Consider the following 24956-nt stretch of genomic DNA (forward strand, 5'->3'; position numbering starts at 1 on the left):
TATATTGACATTTGCAATTGCTTTTTTCATGCGAATTATTGGGATTTATATTCTTCAGTAGTTGCCTTCTAACGGTATAAAATGTGTTTTTGATATCCCAAAAGGTAAAGAAGATATCACAAAAATACCTACCATAATTATTTTTCCCAATACCCTGAAAACACAAAACCGCGTGCGTCCGCTATCATACCTATGACACAACTGCCAACTTTTGGGATTTTTTCTAGCACTTGTATTTTGCGAGAAAACCGGCGCTGACGTAGCCGCCCAAGTGGCGAAGGCGCCCCATGTTACCATATATGGTATAATACGATGATAAAATTAGTGAGAAACAAACGGTTATGTCATTTTAGTTATGTCGTGTGCTCCTATACCTTGTTTTCAGTTAAATATCTGCTTACAGTGACTTAAAAAAAGTTCAAAAGTTCGGAAAAATAAAAACTTTAAAAGGTTTTTGTGCGGAAGCTTTTTTTATCGAATCACTTTATAATTAAGATTTTATGTAATCTTAGGTAAAAACTGATTAAAATAACATACAGGGATATGAGGTTGTAAAAAATTCATAACCCTAGTGTACAGCTTTTCAAAACTACCTCCTTATGACAACCGTAATTTTTAACCATGATTCTCACTCCAGATTTCAAGCTTTATATGTTTACAAAATACGAATTGGTAACAAATTTAGTACATTTTAGTACTTTCCGTACACATATATTTCGAATAATATTTACTGGTTCGCCAAATACGTAGCACAATTACATCCATATCTCAATCCTACACACCGACAGCGACTATAATACCAAATTACAGAATTCCACCTTTATTCGTATAGCAAATTTTGTACCATTTAAAACTTTTCCACTCCAACAGTAATCTTATTTCCATATTTCAGGATCTTAATTCGATGCGTTCACCCATATCCAAATTGTACCAAATTTAGTACCTTTTAGTGCTTTTTGTACACATAAGTACGAATTTCTGATATCTATCTCAATGCTACACTTCCACACCTGAATGCAAATTGTACCCAATTTAGTACCATTTAGTACTTTCCGTACACATAAGTTTGATTTTCCAAAGCTCTCTCTATCGCTAAATCCTAAACTTTAACAGTAATAATAATACTAAATTTCAGGATCCCAACTCTATCCGTTCACCCAAAACCACTAATAATATATATAATAATTCCACAAACATCCCAGGCGGGACAAGGGAGACTTCTCTCATATCAATGAGTGCACCCCGATTCATATTAGCTCAATGATATGGGACCTACAGTTCATCGTCGAGTCAGAACGGCGTGTCCCAAGACACCACTTGTAGAAAAGTTTTACATGGCTGAAATACTCAGGAAATGTCGTCAACATTACTGAGGGGTATTTTGCCACCGTTGAAAATTTGATGTTGCCCAGCTGGGGAATCGAACTCACCACCTTCTGCGTGCAAGGCGGGTGTGCATACCATTGCACCACGGTGGCACCCAAAAAAAAACCAAAACCAAATTATACCGAATTTAGTACCATTTTGTACTTTTCATACGCAAAAAGTACGAATTTCCAAAACTACTTCAATCCTATACTCCTACAATTTCAGAATTCAATCTCTATTCGTTCAATAAAATCCAAATTTAGTACGTTTTAAGTACGAATTTCCAAACATACCTCTATACCTCAATCCTGCACTCCAACAGTAATCTTAATTCCAAATTTTTGCTCTATCCCTTCACCCAAATCCAAATTTAGTACCATTTAGTACTATTAGCACACATAAGTAAGAAATTCCAAAAAAAACTATCTCAATCATACACTCCTTCAGTAATCGTAATTCTAAATTGCAGGATCCCAGCTCTATCTGTTAACCCAAAATCATATTAGTACCATTTAGTATTTTTCGTACACAATAAGTACGAATTTCCAAAACTACCTCAATCCTATACTCCATTTCCTAATTTTAGAATTCCATCTCTTTCCGTTCAATCAAATCCAAATTGTAACAAATTTAGTACCTTTTAAGTAGGAATTTCAAAAATACCTACATATATCAATTCAATACTTTAACAGAAGTCATTATTCCAAATTTCAGCTCTATGCTTTTTTATTGTACCAAATTTAGTACACTGTAGTACTTTTAGTACACATAACTACGAATTTCCAAAGCTACCTCAATATCTCAATTCTACATTTCACCAGTAATCCTAATTCCAAATTTCAGGTTTGTAGCTCTATCCGTTTACCCATCTCCAAATTGTACCAAATTTCGTACAATTTTGTAGTTTTCGTACACATATGTAAGTACGAATTTCCAAAGCTAACTCAATATCTCAATCATACACTTCAACAGTAACCCTAATTAAAAATTTAAGGGCCCGTTCAACCAAATCCAAATTGTACCAAATTTAGTACTGCTTAGTACTTTTCGTACACAAAAGTACGAATTTCCAAAACTACCTTAATCATTATTCCAAATTTCAGGATTTCACCTCTATCCATTTATCCAAATCCAAATTGTCCCAAATTTAGAACACTGTAGTACTATTAGTACACATAAGTACGAATTTCCAAAGTAATTCTAATTCCAAATTTCAAGTTTGCAGCTCTAGCCGTTTACCCAACTCCAAATTGTACCAAATTTAGTACAATTTACAAAACTACACCATATCTTACACTTCTTCAACAATAATCTTAATTCCAAATATTTCTGGTTTCCACCTCTATCCGTTCACCCAAATCCAGATTGTACCCAACTTAGTACCATTTAGAATTTTTCGTACACATGAGTACGAATTTCCAAAACCACCCTCTTATATTCAACAGTAATCTTAATTCCAAATTGTAGCTCTATCCGTTTACCCAACTCCAAATTGGATCAAATTTCGTACAATTTTGTACTTTTCGTATATATATGTAAGTACGAATTTCCAAAGCTAACTCAATATCTCAATCAGACACTTCAACAGTAATCTTTATTCCAAATTTGAGGTTTCTAGCTCTACCGTTCACCCAAATCCACATTGTACTAAATTTATTACCATTTAGTACTTTTCGTACACATGAGTACGAATTTTCAACGTCAACGTACACGCAGAGAAAAAATATTTTTCGGTTTTGTTGGAACAAAAATATCTATTTTGGTTCCAAAAATGTGTTTGTTTTGTACAAACATTGTAATCCAAATCCAAAAATACCATCTTTTGTTCCGAACATAGAAAACAAAAACAACTTTCGAATTTCCGCAATATTGTAAAAATCGTTATCAATGCCGATTGTAGGAACAATCATAATCTAAATTGTTTACAAAACATATTGTCAGCCCTGAAAACCAGATACTAAATTTTTTGATTTGAGCGTATATACTTCTCATATACACTTTCCACACAACTTTGATATAAATATCGCGTATAATATTACGAGCATTGATGAACGGAACACATGGTTTGCTACTTTAGCTGACAACAAAGACAAACAAAAAGCCACAAGCAGCCACCACAACATAAGGAATAATTAACCACCATAACAAACATGAAAAGGAAAGGAGAATGAAATATAGAAGAAGAAAACAGAAACAAATAAAAACAAGTAAGCAAAGGCTATAGTCGGACAGGGCCGGCCATACGATACCCTACACCACTATCCTGCGAGTTAGCTTTCAGCAAATCAAAGTTTCTTTTTGACAAATAAGCTTATTGTAAGAAATAACTTTTTGGAGTCTGGAACCTTATCACATTATGTTTAAATAACAATATAATAATTGTTCCACAAACATCACAGAAGGGACAGGGCGTGCACCACGATTCATATTACAGCAATAGTATGGGGCCTACTGTTTATCGCCGAGTCCGAAAGGCATGTCTTAAAACACCACCTGTAGAGAAGTTGTACATGGTTGAAATACTCAGAAAATGTCGCCAACTTTACTGAGGGTATTTTGCCATCGTTGGAAATTTGCAAGGCGGGTGTGCAAACAATTGTACCATGGTGGCACCAATAAGTAATTTTAGAACGGACATTTAGTCTGGACCTAATTTTTTGCATATTTTGACATATTTGCTAAACAATATGCAAGACTTTGTGCCCTAAATATCCCATCGAATTGGCTGAAAGTTTGTATTAAGTATTCGTTCATCACAATTTTCGACCTGAAATTTATCGGTATAGGTCCGATACCCGGTATTTTGAAGGTTGTGGCCTCAATATCAAACTGAAATGGCTGACATTTTGTATTCAGTCTTCGTTGGAGGTAAAAAAAACTTTCCACCTGAAATTTGTCGTTATATGTCCACGTCTTCATATACATAGCTCCCATAACCAGAACCTACCGATTTCCTGTACTTTGAAGGTTATGGTCTCAATATCCCTCCGAATTGGCTAAAATTTGGTATTAAGTCTTCATTGGGGGTATTAAGCTTTCCATCTGAAATTTGTCGGTATAGGTCTAGGCGTTCATATAGCTCCCATACAACGAAAGCTCCCCATTTTCGAAATTTTGAAGATTGTGGCTCTGGTTACAGATTTCTCTATTTTATTGACTTGTCTGAAGTGAATTTCAAACAGAAAAATGTACACATAAACATTTTAGAAGATATTATTGAAATATATGTAGCATACGAAAATATGTGAAATACAGAAATTTTCCATATGCAAAAATAATATTTGCATATGCATAATTTATACATTTCGCATATTTTTGCATATGTGATATATTTCGATTGGAATTTATTTAGAAGCCAAAAATATGCAAATTTTACAAAAATAGGTGTTGCATAAAATTCCGCTGTCTACATATAATTGAGCTGATATTAATCGGGGTGCTCGCATTGATATGAGAGAAGGCTCCCTTGTCCCTACTGGGATGTTTGCGGAACAATTATATACAGTACATTTTAAGAAATATTCTAAAATTTGAAAATTGGCGTGGTTTAGCAATTACTGCTACATCTTAAAATTTTTAACAATTGGACAGGTAATATGATAGGGTTCCACGCAATTTGTAAGAACTGGGAATTTGTCTGTCATGATAGAGAAAATTTGTAGCATGGGAGGAAGATGTGGTTCTTTTCACAAAACTCATTATATCTTAGGTAGTAGGTCCGTTACCAAGCACACATATTATTGCAATTTTCATTAGAGGAAAGACCGGTAGTTAATTTTTCATATATAGGCGACTTTGCCGGTATATGGCCTCCAGGGATTCAAATATGGACCAAAAACAAAATGTTTTTATTTAGTATACAAAAGTAATGGTCCATTGCACCCGCTAAATAATATCAGATCATCATCAAAAATTATAGGCATCTTCTTCGACCTAAACCCCTACCTCGTGCAAAAATTCGTGACTATTGATCTTTAATTGCGACCTCTAGTATGCTTTTGATTACATTACAAGCAAAACACTCGATATATTAGGCTGTAACTCTGTTATCTGACCACATAAATCAACATAATTGGCATTAATTGAAAGGGCAAGAGTTGTCCTTGCAAATATTATTTATGTGGGCGGAATGTGTGGTCCAGGAATAAAGATATTACCGGTATATTAAAAATTTTCACAATTTTCACACAAAAGTTGTGGTCCATTTAACCCTCTAAACATCATCCGATCACCATCTCAAATTGCAAGCTTCTTCTTTGTCATATAATCTTACATTATTTAAAATTTCGAGGCGATCGGACTATAATTGCGACATACAGAGCTGCTACAAAATCGGATAAAAATTTTGTTTTTGGTCCATTTCACCCGCTTAATATTTCTCGATCATCACCAATAAGAATAGGGATCTATTCTGATCTGAACCCGACCTCCATACAAAATTTCGTGACGATCGGTCCATAATTGCGGCCTGGAGCGTGTTTACAATTTATAATGGACAGACGGACGGACGGACGGACAGACACACATCTCAAAATCGCTTTATCTCGTCGAGATATGAATATTGGTATACCACATTGGGGGTCTCCGACGAATATTTCGCGGTGTTACATGAATTTTTACCAAAACAAACTTATAATACCCTTTTCCACTTTGTGGTATAGGGTATAACAAGAGTCTCATAGTTGGTATACATACACACAAAAACAAAGATAAAGGCAGCATGTCATACAAACACCACAACTCACCAAAATTGTTTTTTCAACACGGCATCGAATAGCGAAAGAAGAGAAAAAAAATTTCGAAGAAAAGAGAGAAATATTGTTCAGTTGACACAAACTATTTTTGGATTTAACAAAAACGATTGTTGGATTCACAATACTACATAAGGAATTCAACAATATGTTAACAATACATATTTTGCTCTTGGAATATTGTTGGATCAAACATATTTTTTTCTCTGCGTGTAGGTCTACGTTTTCTTGTAGCCCCCACATACGGGTACCACGATTTCGAGTGTTAACCAAGTATTGGGTAAAAACTCTTTAACTGCTGAATCACTTGACGTAGGCCGACAAAATTTGGCTTAAATGTATCTTATGTCAACTGGACTTCTGGTATTGAAAACAAGGACAACAAATTTTATTCGTGTGGCTAAACTTAATTGTTGATTTTTTAATACGTAGTAATACCTGAGATGGAACGATTTGTCAAATATTGATATTTATTATACCCTACACCACTATGTGGAAAGGGTATTATATTTTGAGATGTGTGTCCGTCCGTCCGTCCGTCTGTCCATTATAAATTGTAAACACGCTCCAGGCCGCAATTATGGACCGATCGTCACGAAATTTTGTATGGAAGTCGGGTTCAGGCCAGAATAGATCCCTATTCTTAATGTCTTAAATAATGTTAGATTATATGACAAAGAAGAAGCTTGCAATTTAAGATGGTGATCGGATGATGTTTAGAGGGCTAAATGGACCACAACTTTTGTGTGAAAATTGTGAAAATTTTTAATATACCGGTAATATCTTTATTCCTGGACCACACATTTCGCCCACATAAATAATATTTGGAAGGACAGCTCTTGCCCTTTCCATTGATGCCAATTATGTTGATTTATGTGGTCAGATAACAGAGTTACAGCCTAATATATCCAGTTTTTTGCTTGTAGTGTAATCATAAGCACTCTAGAGGTCGCAATTATAGCTCAATAGTCACGAAATTTTGCACGAGGTAAGGGTTTAGGTCGAAGAAGATGCCTACAATTTTTGATGATGATCTGATATTATTTAGCGGGTGCAATGGACCATTACTTTTGTATAAAATAATAAAAACATTTTATTTTTGGTCCATATTTGAAACCCTGGTGGGCATATACCGGCAAAGTCGCCTATATATGAAAAATTAACTACCGATCTTTCCTCTGATGAAAATTGCAATAATATGTGTGCTTGATAACGGACCTACTACCTAAGATATAATGAGTTTTGTAAAGAGAACTACATCTTCCTCCCATGCTACAAATTGTCTCCATCATGACAGACAAATTCCCAGTTCTTCCCATCGTATTACCTGTCCAATTGTCCAAAATTTAAAGATGTAGCAGAAATTGCTAAACAACGCCAATTTTCAAATTTAAGAATATTTCTTAAAATGTACAGTATATAATTGTTCCACAAACATCGCAGTTGGGACAAGGGAGCCTTCTCTCATATCAATGAGAGCAAATAAAATTTGCATAAAAAAATTTGCATAATTTTGGCATCTAATAAAATTCCAATCGCGAAAGGTATAAATTATGCTTTGCATATGGAAAATTTCTGTATTTCACATATTTTCGTATGCTACATATGTTTCAATAATATCTTCTAAAATGTTTATGTGTACATTTTTCTGTTTGAAATTCACTTCAGACAAGTCAATAAAATAGGGAAATCTGTAAAATCTGCTGTCGTTGTATGGGAGCTATATGAACGCCTAGACCTATACCGACAAATTTCATATGGAAAGTTTAATACCCCCAATGAAGACTTAATACCAAATTTTAGCCAATTCGGAGGGATATTGAGACCATAACCTTCAAAGTACAGAAAATCGGTAGGTTCTGGCTATGGGAGCTATATGAAGACGTGGACATATAACGACAAATTTCAGGTGGAAAGTTTTTTTTACCTCCAACGAAGACTGAATACAAAATGTCAGCCATTTCAGTTTGATATTGAGGCCACAACCTTCAAAATACCGGATATCGGGAGGTACGGTTCTATGGGAGCTATATGAAGACCTGGACCTATGCCGATAAATTTGAGGTCAAAAATTGTCATGAATGAATACTTATTACAAACTTTCAGCCAATTCGGTGGGATATTTAGGACACAAAGTCTTCCATATGGTTTAGCAAATATGTCAAAATATGCAAAAAATTAGGTCCAGACTAAATGTCTGTTTATCGGCGATAAACAGTAGGCCCCATACTATTGCTGTAATATGAATCGTGGTGCACGCCCTGTCCCTTCTGTGATGTTTGTGGAACAATTATTATTTTGTTATTTAAACTTAATGTGATAAGGTTGCAGACTCCAAAAAGTTATTTCTTACAATAAGCTTATTTGTCCAAAAGAAACTTTGATTTGCTGAAAGCTAACTCGCAGGGTAGTGGTGTAGGGTATCGTATGGTTGGCCCTGTCCGACTATAGCCTTTGCTTACTTGTTGTTCTAAAAGTACGGGAACGAAAAAATTACAAATATAGTAAAAATTCTAGCTGAAATGTCGCCGTATCTGGAAATCGGACGCCAGCAGTCATGATGTTAGATCAGACAAACTTTTCAGGGTCATAAGTTTGGGTACAACTTTTGCTATTTTTGGAACGCCTTTATAGCAATAATATTCTGGAGCATAGCTGAAGTGAATTTTATATTTTACATTTAACATAAACAGTGAAATTCTAAATTTTATATGTGTTTGTAAAACCGACTAACTGTGCAGATACATCTACCTTTATTATTGCTCCATGTCATTTGACGTTTTAAGCCATGGCTACAAGGTTGTATTTTCAGCGATTTTCATACCTGGCCTACCTCTACTTTATTGTACCATTTTCTTTACCTTTTGTGATATCAAAAATATATTTTATATAACTACTGAAGTATGGAAATCCCAATAATGTGCATGAAAAAAGTTATTACAAATGTCAATACAATCGAAATCGTATATAACGTCGGTCAAGGGACCGACCAATTTCGGACGCTATAAGCGATAGTCGTTATAAACGATATCAATAAAAGAGGTGAAATTATATTATATATAGTGACTTTAGTGTATAAATACGTTGTTTATTAAGTAAATAAATAAATTCAATTCACTTTTTGTGATTTTTCATTTTATATACATACAAAATAAAAATAATAAAAAATAACGACATTAAATTCATTCTTCAGCAGATATATAAAGTTAATATTTAAATAATCTGTTATTTTTGTTTCGTTTTTTTTTTTTTGGAATTCATAAGTCTTAAATTTAACTCAGATCTGAGTTTGAAAGGGTTTCCAAAACACATTTTTGGCTTGCAACATCTTCGGAGTAAATAAATTTTTGAAGAGTTTCTACTGCTAGGCACGCATCTGACACTAAATGGTAACATATGGTAACTATGTTATCATTTTCCTTTTGTTCATTTACGAATATGCCAGCCGATGATGCTGACTTAACAAGCCATGCCGCTTATGTGACGAGGCCTTTACGGTAATTGAAATTCTGGTTCTGTAGTATCCTCAAGTTCTTCGTTAGAATTGTCATCATCTAAAACTTCCAATATTATGTACTCGTCATTATACAAGGCAGATTAGAAATATTGTCATCGGTGGCATATAATACGTCAATATATTCTACGTATTGGGAGAAATGAGAATGGAGACAAATGTCTTTAGAAACGTTCAAAGGACTATTAATCCCGCATAATGAAAACAATTAGCAATGACAGAAGACGTTACATTTTTCCACGCTTCATCTAACACTAACACGGCATCCAACACATTTAATTTCGGACTTTTATCCTTTTCTATTCTTGCCAGGATAGTGTATATTTGCCGATTCCAGTAATGCGATTTTAAAGATTTTATTACACTTTGGTACATGGGCTGTGAAACAGATGTGACATTGGGTGGCAAAAATTCAAGCTTAATTGGCTTGAGATCGCCCGCCTACATGTTAGTCTTAATTCAGTTGTCTTCGAACATTTTGTGCATATGTTTGGTATTTTGTAGTTGTTGGAAAAAAATATACAGACAACAAAATATTAAGAGAAATTTTTCTTCTTCGTATGGTTCGACGTTATAACCGATAGCAAAATTTAAATATTTCACAAAAAACCGACGTTACAACCGATATGACGTTATAAGCGATATTTATTTGTGTGGAATATAAAGGGCAGAAATTCGGGAATTTTGAATTTCGTCGTTATAAGCGATATGACGTTATAAACGACGACGTTATAAGCGATTTTGACTGTATATTCATATTATGAAATCAGTAGGGAATGATGCGCCTATGCCATTATGGGGGTGGGTAAATTTGAGAAATTTGATAGGTTTAACTCAAATTCCTTATGCCTTAGATTTACCACACTATAATGAGAATATTATGCTAAGCGTATCTAATTTTAGTAATATTATGATTTTTATACCTAAATTCAAGGTACCTACTGTTTCTTTTTGTGCATTTTAGAACCATTTTTGATTATTCAATTCCTTGTTTGCATAATGTTGATATTTAAGGTAGAAGTATGGTAATTTACAGTTTTAGAGTCCGTTGGCGAATGTCTCATATCGATGGCGAAGCTGCCCCATGGGTGGGGAGGCTTCGCCACTTTTTAGACATTTTGTAAATTGTCAAAAATAATATTTTATAAACAAAATTATAACCATTTATATGGGAAATATTTTTGAATATTTAACATAGTTGAAGCCAAAGTTTTTTAGACTTTGCAAAAAATATTGGCCTTAAAAGTTAATTTGCGTGGAAGCTGTGGCTATATTTTTGTTAAAAAAATCGTAAAAATCGGTTGAAGCCAACGTGTCTTCTTTTGTTTTCTCTCGATTTGTGATTAAATCACGTTTTTCACGATATTTCTGTCAAAGTAAATGTAGAAGCCAACTAAATAATGATCATCGGACCAATAAATAACTTCTCGAAACTTTATATGCGTCTACTATTTAAAAATCATATACAGGATTGTAGAACTCGCAATGCTGAGTTATTTGATATATGTGTGGTGAATGTAGCCTACACAGCTTCACAGAAATCTGTATCCAAATACGAAAATTTTGTGCAAACAATTTCCTAAAAATCCTATTTTTCTGAGTTAATTTTTACAATTGTCATTCGATTTAGTCGTACTTGATTGCAAAATGTTAGATTTTTACGTTGCGGATCTAATAAATCATTACTCGTGAAAATCCATCTACTAAAACGCGGAATATGAAAATTTCCAAGGTTGGAAAATCACTTAAAATTGTTTTTGAAAATATCGCGTATTTTATCGCGTATTCTGCAGACTGTTTCCACTGCAATGAAAAAACTAATGCAGTATCTTCGTTTTTGCGGAAATATAGATTTAAAAACTTCACTGATAAGGGAGCTATATTCATTTTATCCCAAAAAAATAGTGTGTGATGCTACATCCTCGGTTCCTGATTGATCGCATTGAAATTTTAATTTTTTTCATTTCAAATATTATAATAACAAAAAATTACAATAAAATTATGTAAAAAAAGCACTAGCATCTAAGGCTATCGGCTAACGCCTTGAAATAGATACCCAGCAAAATAAATTGGAAGTAGTGCAATGTGGACTAGTTCTGTCACGGCATGTTTTGATGCAGTTCAACCGGAGTCGTGAAAAAGGCACTCCAGTCCTCACATTTTAACCGCATTTGGATGCAATCCAAAGAATCACATACACTTGTCACATTTTAACAACATCCGGATGCAGTTCAGCGGAGTCGTGAAAAATGCACTCCAATTCCTCATAATTTAACAGCATCCGGATGCAGTCCAAACGGAGTCGTGAAAAAGGCACTCCGTTCGCTACATATTATTAGCAGTTGTTAGAGATCCCTACATGTACATACATAAATCAGTTTTTACATCTCTACAGGCAGCGGTATACATTTTCCAATAAGAGATAAGCGTGTTAACATTTTCAAACATTTGTTAATACAAACTAAATAATATTTCATTTGTGAACATTTTTCCGGTAACTCAAGAGAAGAAAATTTCCGAATGGAGTGCTGTTGGAGTACATGTCGAAATCTTAACTGGTGATGGGAAGACAACCCATTTAGCAAATGAAACAAAAACAGTTCAGCTTGGAACAAATGGAGAGCGGAGGAAACACGCATGTTTGCGATTGAATTCAATGGACGATTTTCATAATTTGTGTTAATGTAATAAAGTTCTTAATATTGTTGTTTTACACAAATAATGCATTTTATTTGTTCTGGGATATTTTGTAATGGCTTGCACAATTTCCGCAGAATGCCTGTATCAAAACACGTGCTTTGGACTGCCTCCTATTCTACTCCAAAGGGTTAGTTAAAATGCAATGCCAAAGGGTCAGTTAAAATGCAGTGCCAGAGGGTCAGTTAAAATGCAGTGCCAAAGGGTCAGTTAAAATGCAGTGCAATGGAGTGCCTCTTTCCGTAGTCACGCTCTTGTAAAAATCATGAGTGAAAATGCATAATTCGATGCACTTCCAGATCACTTGTACATATCATTTAACTGCCTCTTTGGAGGCAAACTTTTGGCTGGGTATGTATATATCGATGTAGATTTTCATGGTGACACTGAAACCGGATGCGGAACAAAATTGTATGCACTCTGCGCAAATTAGCGATATTTTATAGGCTTTTTAATGCTACATCTTAGAGTCCAAATTATATTTCGAAAAATATATACAAATTGAATGATATGGTCTTGCCCTACATGAAAATCTCATGCGGACATAATGATTTTTATAATCACGCGATTTATACATACTTTAGTCAACTATATTATTGCAAACGATGAATTGTTAATGTAAAATTGTAAAGTAGGTTCTCGTAGGTGATCAAACAACGAAGATATGCAATAGTCGCAAATAAAACCCAAATTTTCAGTTTTGCGATTTTAATTATATTGAAATTACGCTACAGGTCGCAATTTGGATCGGATTGTCAAGAAATTTCGAAGTTTAATCGAGGTTTCACAGAGGAAGAAGCCTATTGATTTTGGTGATGGTCGGATAATATTTAGGGGTCGGAATTTTGATCGGATCATCAAGAAGCTTTCTCATAGAGATAGAAGCATATTGATGATGGTGATGTCGATAGTAGTCAAATATAAAATTAAATATTTTTGTTTTGTTTTTTTTTTTGCCTTATTAAGGCGAAGGTCATTTTTAGAGTGATATTTGAATTAATTCTCTTTCGAGTTGAGCTATTTAGACCTAATAGGTACATTGAAAAATTAGGAATCCACCGAAGTCCCACACATTCAACCACTATGCTACGTTTCACGGGTGGTTAGACCGATCATCAGGCATATTGAATGGTGTTTTTTAGTGGGTGGACGAAGGCTAAGCTTGGAGACTAGCATTTATATCACAAATCATTCGAAATTTGTATTTTCGAATTATTTATTTATTTTAATGTTAGTCATTTAATTCCAAACCTTTCCTATAGACCGACTTGGCTGGTAACCCTATTTTTCAATGCTTTATTACAAATACTAAGGCAGCTTTTTTCCACCTTTATTTTATTTGTTCTTCTGTATCAGAAGATTTTGATCATCAATATTTGTCATCGGAATCTTTGACAAGTTGATGGTGGCTTAGAACGCTAAGACGCCTGCAACCGTGTCACTTGGTTGTTGGGGTCCCAGGTTCGAATCCCAGCCTGGCTCATGCTGAAATCATTTTTTTGTTTTGCCTTATTAAGTCGAATGTCATTTTTAGAGTGATATTTGAATTAATTCTCTTTCGAGTTGAGCTATTTAGACCTAATAGGTACATTGAAAAATTAGGAATCCACCGAAGTCCCACACATTCAACCACTATGCTACGTTTCACGGGTGGTTAGACCGATCATCAGGCATATTGAATGGTGTTTTTTAGTGGGTGGACGAAGGCCTAGCTTGGAGACTAGCATTTATATCACAAATCATTCGAAATTTGTATATTCGAATTATTTATTTATTTTAATGTTAGTCATTTAATTCCAAACCTTTCCTATAGTCCGACTTGGCTGGTAACCCTATTTTTCAATGCTTTATTACAAATACTAAGGCAGCTTTTTTCCACCTTTATTTTATTTGTTCTTCTGTATCAGAAGATTTTGATCATCAATATTTATCATCGGAATCTTTGACAAGTTGATGGTGGCTTAGAACGCTAAGACGCCTGCAACCGTGTCACTTGGTTGTTGGGGTCCCACGTTCGAATCCCAGCATGGCTCATGCTGAAATCATTTTTTTTTTGCCTTATTTAGGCGAAGGTCATTTTTAGAGTGATATTTGAATTAATTCTCTTTCGAGTTGAGCTATTTAGACCTAATAGGTACATTGAAAAATTAGGAATCCACCGAAGTCCCACACATTCAACCACTATGCTACGTTTCACGGGTGGTTAGACCGATCATCAGGCATATTGAATGGTGTTTTTTAGTGGGTGGACGAAGGCTAAGCTTGGAGACTAGCATTTATATCACAAATCATTCGAAATTTGTATATTCGAATTATTTATTTATTTTAATGTTAGTCATTTAATTCCAAACCTTTCCTATAGTCCGACTTGGCTGGTAACCCTATTTTTCAATGCTTTATTACAAATACTAAGGCAGCTTTTTTCCACCTTTATTTTATTTGTTCTTCTGTATCAGAAGATTTTGATCATCAATATTTGTCATCGGAATCTTTGACAAGTTGATGGTGGCTTAGAACGCTAAGACGCCTGCAACCGTGTCACTTGGTTGTTGGGGTCCCACGTTCGAATCCCAGCATGGCTCATGCTGAAATCATTTTTTTGTTTTGCCTTATTAAGGCGAAGGTCATTTTTAGAGTGATATTTGAATTAATTCCCTTTCGAGTTGAGCTATTTAGACCTAATAGGTACATTGAAAAACTAGGAATCCACCGAAGTCCCACACATTCAACCACTATGCTACGTTTCACGGGTGGTTAGACCGATCATCAGGCATATTGAATGGTGTTTTTTAGTGGGTGGACGAAGGCTAAGCTTGGAGACTAGCATTTATATCACAAATCATTCGAAATTTGTATATTCGAATTATTTATTTTATTTAAAAATATATATGCAAAAGGTCGAATAAACACAAATATATAAAATATTTATTTTAATGTTAGTCATTTAATTCCAAACCTTTCCTATAGTCCGATTTTGATTCAGTTCGCCTTCATTTGATATAAAAGCCAGATGGGTGAAAACTTTCGTATCTCCCTAAAAGGAATGTTTTCGAGTGCGCAGAGGTAGTGGTGTAGGGTATCACATAGTCGGCCCCGTACCGACTATAGCCTTTTCTCACTTGTTCAATTAAGGATTTTTATGATTTTATAGAATTTGGACATGTAAATCTATAATTTTTGATCTTAAATTAATTGTTCTGTGTGTAACATAGGTATATTCAGAAAAAGAGAAACTCAGGTAAACGGATTTCGGAAAATATGCTACATTTGGTCTATTCCAATTATAATAATGGTAAATACGACACAGAAATCGTTAAATTACCTCTCATAAGCTGATAACTGTATGCAACATCATATATCGCACCGAGAGAGAGGGCCGGCTCAAACTAAGGTCGTCACTTTGTAGGCCAAAAGTAGTAAATCAACGAATTGGCAGGATACCGATTAAAGAAATTGACGAAAGACCCCAGAGCAGCATCAGATATTTTTTTGTTCTAATCAAACAAGATTTTGGAGTAAGTGTGTCACATGTAAAAGTCAGAAAAGTGCTACATAATAATAAGCCTTCATCATGAGTGACTAGGTAAAAACCATTGCCCTCCCAGCACAACATATAGAAACTATTCAGACTAGTTACAGACAATTTTTCACGCCATCTTAAGTATTGGGATTACGTTATATTTTCTGATGAGACTAAAATTATGTTGTACTATCACGATGGGCACCAAAAAGTATTGCGACATGTAAATCTATAATTTTTGATCTTAAATTAATTGTTCTGTGTGTAACATAGGTATATTCAGAAAAAGAGAAACTCAGGTAAACGGATTTCGGAAAATATGCTACATTTGGTCTATTCCAATTATAATAATGGTAAATACGACACAGAAATCGTTAAATTACCTCTCATAAGCTGATAACTGTATGCAACATCATATATCGCACCGAGAGAGAGGGCCGGCTCAAACTAAGGTCGTCACTTTGTAGGCCAAAAGTAGTAAATCAACGAATTGGCAGGATACCGATTAAAGAAATTGACGAAAGACCCCAGAGCAGCATCAGATATTTTTTTGTTCTAATCAAACAAGATTTTGGAGTAAGTGTGTCACATGTAAAAGTCAGAAAAGTGCTACATAATAATAAGCCTTCATCATGAGTGACTAGGTAAAAACCATTGCCCTCCCAGCACAACATATAGAAACTATTCAGACTAGTTACAGACAATTTTTCACGCCATCTTAAGTATTGGGATTACGTTATATTTTCTGATGAGACTAAAATTATGTTGTACTATCACGATGGGCACCAAAAAGTATTGCGAAACCCCCTTCTAGCCATGGATAACAAAAATTTAATACATACCGCAAAGTTCGGAAAACTGTCAATTATGGTATTGGGTTGTATACCAAACAGTGGACGTTAATTACATCCAGATTTTGAAGGAAACAATGACAGAGGACGTTTGTTTAAATGTTTTAAAAATGATTTAACCAAAAACGTCAAGAAATTTGGACCTGTTAACCCAAAAAATTGCAATATGAGTACTACCAAGACAACGACCCTTAGCTTAAATCGTATTTATGTAGGACTTGGTTGTTATACAACTGCAAAAAAGTCATTGACATCCCAGTCCAAAGCCTAAATATTAACCCAACATCGACAATTCATGGGTACACCTGAACAAAAAAGTCGGGAATAGGTCGCCCAATAACAGGAGAGACTAAATGAAATGCATTAAAGATGAATGGCAAAAAATATCATTGGAATACGACATTCCGAAACATATTTATTAAATTCAGAGACGTTTAGAAGCTGTTATTGATGCCCAAGGTGGGCATACGAAATATTAGAACCAAATTTTCGAAAAATACCGTGGAAGACTGAAAAGTTCTGAATTTTGCAATTCTTTAGTTGACAGTGCAAATAATGAGTTGTTCTCCTTTTTGTTAATTTTAAGAATTTTTTTTATCGAATTTTAGCTCCTTTTCTATTTTATTTTATTAATAAACATGTTTATGAATTATACTGTTAACAGAAATAATAATTATGACATTTATTTATAGCAATAAAATGGAGTTTTATTTTCAATTTTGTAATAATTTTGGTTTTGCAATAATTAAGTTGACTAACTGTATGTATTTTAAAAATACAAAAATCGGTATAAGCAAGTAACATATGGCTGTTTGTATATATTGTGCCACTTCTTTTCACATTCGCATCTCGTATAACCTTTTCCAGCAGAATGTTGAAATGATCACACGAGAGGCCATCACCTTGTCTGAAACCTCTTTTGGTACCAAACTCTTCGGAGAGGTTCTTTCCTATTTTAACTGACGATCGAGTATCAGTTAATGTTATTCTGCAAAGCCGGATGTGCTTTGTAGGGATACCAAATTCAGACATGTCTGGAATACCATTGAACGAAGGGGGCTGTCGAAGGCTGCTTTATAATCGACAAAAAGTTGGTAGGTGTCGATCTGCATCTCTTGGGTCTTCTCCAGGATTTGCCGCAGGGTAAATATCTGGTTAATGGTGGATTTGTCAGGTCTAAAGCCGCATTGGTATGGCCCAATTATTTCATTGACCATAGGCTTTAGTCGTTCGCACATTATCCCTGACACTATCTTGTAGGCAATAGGGAGAAGACTTATGCTCCTATAGTTAGAGCATACAGTCTTATCTCCTTTCTTGTGGACAGGGCACAGGATGCTCAGGTTCCAATCATCGGGTACTCCATCTTCCTGCCAGATGGTGCTAATTAGCTGGACGGTATACATTCAATACCATCTTCAGGGATTGGATCTGTGGTATCTTCGCCGTCTTCGCTACTATCGGATACCAACAGTTTGGAGAAATGTCCTTTCCATATCCTGAGCACACTATCTGTATCAGTTACCAAATTACCTTGCTGATCTCTACAGGAGGATGTGCCTGTACCAAAGCCATCAGTTTGATGTTTCACTCTTTGGTAGAACTTTCGGACTTCATTCTGGCTCCTATACATCTCGAATTTTTCACACTCCCGTCTTTCCATTTCTCTCTTTTTCTTGCGGAAAACACGTTTCTCCTCTCTCCTTTTCTCCCGATAACTCTCTCGTGCGCTACGCGTTCCTACTGATTGTAGAGTAGTCCTATATGCCGCATTTTTCTCTTCGGTAGCAGCGCGGCACTTCTGGTCATACCATGGATTCCTTGGTGGAGGTTTCTGGTATCCAAGTATGGATTTTGCGGTTAGTTGCATGGAGTGGGCAATATTTTGCCATTGTGCTGATATGTTGTCGGGACGAGGAGTGCTTTCATTAAGCAATTGGGCCAGTTGAATGGAATATGCTGTGGCTATCTGTTGTGTTTTCAGCTTACCGATGTCCAACTTCCGATTTGTATCTGTTCGTGCTTTATTTGCAACGTTTAGACGGGTACGTGCCTTTGCTGCAACAAGGTAGTCGTCCGAATCTATGTTGTCTCATCGGAACACGCTCGATGAATGTCTTCCATCTATCACAACATGATCAATTTGATTACTTGTTCTTTGCCCTTATGAATATAGAGATGCTTAAATCTGGTACTGCTAACTACCATGTTTTTTGCAGCTGCAAGGTCTATCAGCCTCATACCATTGTCAGATGTTTCACTATGGAGACTAAATTTCCCGACTGTTGGGCCAAAGATATTATCCTTTCCAATTTTTGGCATTAAAATCGCCTAGAATAATTTTAATGTCATGGGCGGGGCAACGGTCATAAGTTTCTTCTAAGCGCTCGTAAAATACATCTTTGGTCTGTTCGTCCCTGTCTTCAGTGGGAGCATGAGCGCAAATAAAGCTGACGTTGAAGAATTTTGCTTTTAATCGAATTGCAGCGAGTCTTTCATTCACTGGGGTGAAGCTGGAGACCAGAAGTTTTAACCTCCGACCAACTACAAATCCGCAACCAAACTCATGCTTTACGTCATGGCAGCTATAATACAATGCGTCACCTTAAGGTGTTGTTGTGACGCCTTTCCCAATCCATCGTATTTCCTGTATGGCAGTTATATCGGCTTTGTACTTTTGAAGTACATCCGCCAATGCGTAAACTGCACCTTCTCTATATAGAGTGCGAACATTCCAGGTGCAGATTCGCAGATCATGTTCCTTAAACCGTTTGCGGGGTTCGTCAACTTTAGAGGAGTTTGTTTTTCTTTTCTTTCGTTTTTTCATAGCAGACTGTTTTTTCTAGGAGAGGGTTACTAACCCGACGTCCAAACCCAAGTTTTTAACGTTCTTATGGGTGAACGCGCGACAGATGTTAGCTAACTACCTTTAACGGGTGTTAAGGCAGATACCCACGTGACACCACGGGGAGGTTAGTGTCCACTTGAGATGAAAGAGGGACCAACATGAATCCTGGGCTTTGTCATGTTAAAGCGGGTCAGGACCGTTCCTTGGTATCTTCCATCCCCTACGTCACCCATTGACTATAACATCCAAACTATTATCCCGATCATTAAAATTTTGGGTAATTGTTGACGGGTAAATGGAGCTATATTTTGAAAAAGTCGAATTACATTTAAAATTTTGTTAATTTTCGGCAATATTCCGCGAATACTGAGCAACATTTTACAAATATTATGGAATCTGCTCACTGACGTCGCTTCGTGATAATTGTTTAGTGACAATTGTGCTCATATTGGGGAATTTTTTCTTAATCTATGTACACAATAATTGTCGATGTATCGCGAAAAGAAAAAAATAATTTTTTTGATAAATAATTTTTTTTGAATATGAAAGAATTGGCAACATTTCCCATATCGGCCTTTTTGTAGAAAATTTACTTCTGTTGAAACTGAGGTATGGGGTATTGTATCTCGCGAATTGTTGTAATATACCATAACCTTTGGCGCATTTAGGTAAAAAAAAACTGTTTTAGAACGATTCACCGATGGATTTCTTAAAATTATAATTTGAGCGGAAGTTTTTTAAGTCAATTTTCAATTAGTGGCTTTGCAATACAATGTAGAGTATAATGTTCAAAGAAGAAGTTAAAGAATACACTTCAGAGATGAAGTTTCTAATGAATGATTTTTTAATATAACCACCGCATCAATCTCAAACGGATGCTGACATTTTGAAGACTGAAAAATTGGGTTTTTTTGAATTTTTGCTCTAATCGGGACGCGCAACTGTACTCGTTTAAAAACTAATTATGAGATTGTAGTACTCGCGATTACGCATTTTTTGATGTATAACTCGGGCTTGTAGCCTTTAAAGGTTCACAACAATCTCAGCTTAAAGTCGAAATTTTTGTGCGTAAATTTTTCTAAAAAACCAGTTTTTTGGATTCAAAATTTACAAATGCCATTCGATTTCAGTGGAAACTCGCGTGAATTTAGTTTTTTTACGGTCTGAATCTAACAAGCCTCTGCGCGTCTAAATCCATCCACTAGATCGGCGGATATGATACCCCTCAAATTTCGAAAATCTGCAAAAAATATTTTTGAAAATATCGCGTATTTAGACGCGTTTTAGATGTGTTATTCCTACTTAGATAAATAGAGCGAAACGCATATTTAAAATGTGCGAAAACAGATATTGAAAAACGTTCGCGAATCCGGAGATATAATTGATTTTTTTCTAAAAATTAAGTGCGATGCTACATCCACGGTTCTTAATGGATCGCAATGAAACGACATCAAATGATGTATTTTTTTAAGGTTATCATCGAAATCGGATGCGCATAAAATGTAAATGAACTTCGCGGAAATTATGACCATCTAACTGTATTTTGCGTCCTAATATGCAACAGACGCTACATCGTGGCCGCCAACTATAATTTCACAAACTGTACACCAAATAAAAGGGATTGATTCGCTGTGTTGGAAAATCGGATGCGCATCATGTCATTTTCACTATTACGCGGTTTATATGCGTTTCAAATGTTGTAATATTCAATATAACATTATTTTAATGTTATGCCACAATTGGAATTCCTTGTGATTTAATATAATGTTCTAAAAATATTCGCCAATAGGAAAACTATAAGTGAAAAAGTTGTTGCAACGGAATATCTTCATTATTGCGTGAAATTTGGACGAAAATGACGAAGAACTCAATCATTTTTTCTTCAAACTTTCCTATAAAACCATAAAAAAATTAAATTAGAATAACATAATTTTTTTTCTTCATATTTTCATTGTATTTTTGCAAATAACACGAATACTATAGCTCCAAACTTCACGACTTAGGTTTCATTTTATTCCTCACAATTTCTGGATGCTGCTATAATTTTTTTTATATATATTTTTTGTAAATATAAGCGCTATTGTTTCAAAAATATGTTTGTAAATACGTGAAATTATTTAACAAATTTAATTTTTCGCGAATCAATTGAAACATTTTGAATTTTTTTTGCATATTCTCAAAGGGTGCGAATTCAGTTAACGATAATTGGATATAACAGCTTACTATATTAAGCCGCGATTTTTTTAGATTTTTTTCTAATTAGCATAATTAAAACGGTCATATTTTTTGCGCGCAACGATCAAAGTTGGTAACGAAAACAGATTTGGAATGACGATTTTATTCTTAATCTATGTACCAAAAATCATAGATGTAGTATCTAAATTTTTTTTTGATTTTTTTGAAATGGAAAAGACGATTTTAGACATTTTTGCTGATATATCAAAACTTATAGTCAAGATATGCTAATATTTTTACCAAAAGTAGTATTGGAAAAAATGTAACGGTGTCGATATGAGAACATTTTGAACAAAAACGTAGCGAAGGCGCCCCACGTTGCCATATATGTATTATAGGGTCTTCGGATAATATTTCGAGGTGTTACAAACGGAATGGCAAAGTTAATTATACAATACATATAACGTTGGAGGGTATGCAAATTACATACTTTCTTATTCGGAAAGCAATATACATAAATATATGCTTTGTTCCAGAACCTGCAAAAATCAACAGAGAAATAAATTTTTGAAATACATTTTTAAGTTTGTAAGTATTTGAATTCTTTATTGGAAACCTGCAAAAAACTACAGCATTTACATCTATACGTGGATATTTGATTGGCCCAAACACTTAAACATGCTAATGTTACAAAATAGGGTAATTCTGTAAAAACACTTTTGACATACTCAAGTGCTCAAGAGTGTATTTAGTTAATTTTTGAACGCCTAAAAGTATGCTTTGCTATTTATTAGCCTGTTGCCATGTTTGTAAAAACTAATTAATTTGTATTTAAAGAATATAGCTTTGTAATTGCAATTCCTCTTATTATCTTAAATTGATTCGAGTACAACCGCATCTGTTTAAAATGAGCTTATTAGTGGAATGCTGTTTGGAACAATATTTTAATAATAACAATTTCGAATAAATGAGCTGAAAATACATATAGTTGTACTATCAAATCACAAAAATTCATGGGAATTGTTCAATTGCTCTTTTCATTTCATTTCGTTTCGAATAAATGCTATAATTTTTGAAAGCAATGAAGTCTATTATTTTAGCCATTAGTTGAAGGCCTCGGTTATTGAGCCAAATTTTAATTTGGCATTGTTATTGTAATTATATTGGCAAATGAACATTCCACATACGTCCATAGATTCTCGCACAAACACAAATCATAAATTGAAAATTAAATTAAATAAGTATGTATGTACAGTTTGTCAAGCTAATGTTTTCGAACTAAGAGAACGAAATTTTTTTTGTTTAAATTTATTAAAAATGACAAATAAATAGGAAGAATTTTTTGCTTTTTGCAAAGTGCGACAAAATTGGATGCATAAATAAAAAATTAACCCAAGCATTACAACAATAATAACCAATACCTATAATAATAACATGTAATGGATTGGGAAAGGCGTCACAACAACACATAAAGGTGACGCACTGTATTATAGCTGCCATGACACAAATCATAAGTTTGGTTGTGGATTTGTAGTTAGTCGGAGGTTAAAACATCTGGTATCCAGATTCACCCCAGTGAATGAAAGACTTGATATAATAAAAGCATTCTTCATTATCTGCGCTAGTGCTCCAACGCAAGACAAGGACGAACAGACCAAAGATATATTCTACGATAGCTTAGAAGAAACATATGACCGTTGTCCAAAATTGCAAAGGATAATTTCTTTGACACAACAGACGGGAAATTCAGTATTCATAGTGAAACATCTGATATTGGCATGAGACTGGTAGACCTCGGAAAAAACATGGTAGTCAGCAATACCAGATTTAAGCATCTCGATAGACATAGGGCGTCTGGCTGTCTCCAGTAGTGAGATTCTGTATCTCATTTTTGCTGTTACCGACAAAAATCGGTAAAATAAATCGCGAAATTATGACTAAAAACATAAAGAAAAGTTGGCATCACTGTTTGTGTCGGTAGAGGCTAGCTACTACTTTTTATTCATCGTTACATTACCGAAATATTTCGTTAATTATCGAAATTATAAGCATTTTAATTTTACCGACAATTATCGATAACAACAAAAATGAGTTACAGAATCCCACTACAGATCAAAGAACAACAAATCAAGTTGTGATAGGTGGGAGACACTCGGACCACTACCTTGTTGCAGCAAAGGTACGCACCCGTCCAAACATTTCACATATATTACGAAGAGATCCAACACGGAAGCTGGACATCGGTAAGCTGCAATCACAACAGATTGCCACAGCATATTCCACTAAACTGGCCCAATTGCTTAATCAAAGCACTTTTCGTTCCGATAACATATCAGCACAATGGCAAAATATTGTCCAGCCGCAAAATCAGGACTTGGATACCAGAGACGTCCACCAAGGAATCCATGATATGACCAGGAGTGTAGTGTTGCTACAGAAGAGAAAAATGCGTCATATAGGGCTACTCTACAATCAGTTGCAACGCGTAGCGCACTATAGAGGTATTGGGAGAAAAGGAGAGAGGAAAAACGTCTTTTCCGGAGGAAAAAGAGAGAAATTGACATGCGAGATTATGAAAAAATGTATATGTACAGAAGCAAGAATGAAGTCCGAAAATTCTACCAATGAGTGAAACATCAAACTGATGGCTTTGGGCCTGTACCATCCTCCTGTAGAGACAAGCAAGCTGTTCAAAACCTGAGACGACACGCTGATTAGGTGTATGCATCAGTTAGTTAGCACCATCTGGCAGGAATAATGCGTACCCGATGATTGGAACCCACCGACTGTTTTACATTTTTCAAGAAATATGTAAAGTATTTGGAGGAAGTATTACTACACTATTATTACAACTAATCGATTTTGTCGCGTTTTCATGGTTTGACATTTATCCTGTTTTGGCTCAGAAACAACTATGTTTTGTGTTTTTGTATATTCTGTATATTCGAACAACCAATCAATAACGAATAAACCAAAATATAGTCTTTTCCTGAACAAAACCGGGTAAATGTCAAAATTACCATTAAAAAGCGCGATAAAATCGCGAGTTAGAAGGTCGAAATGCTCTACGAAAATAATCCTCATTGGATTTGACTAAATAATTAGTAAATGTCTATTGTATTTTTAGGTTTTGTTCGACCTTTCGAATGTTAATAAAATCAAGATTATTAAGATTGAGGTCAATGTTTATATTTTATTTATTGCATATTATTTCCAATATTTGGAAATTACA

Source organism: Musca autumnalis, unplaced genomic scaffold (assembly GCF_047663935.1).
Source record: "Musca autumnalis isolate F117 unplaced genomic scaffold, ASM4766393v1 scaffold_1, whole genome shotgun sequence".
Taxonomy (NCBI): Eukaryota; Metazoa; Arthropoda; class Insecta; order Diptera; family Muscidae; genus Musca; species Musca autumnalis.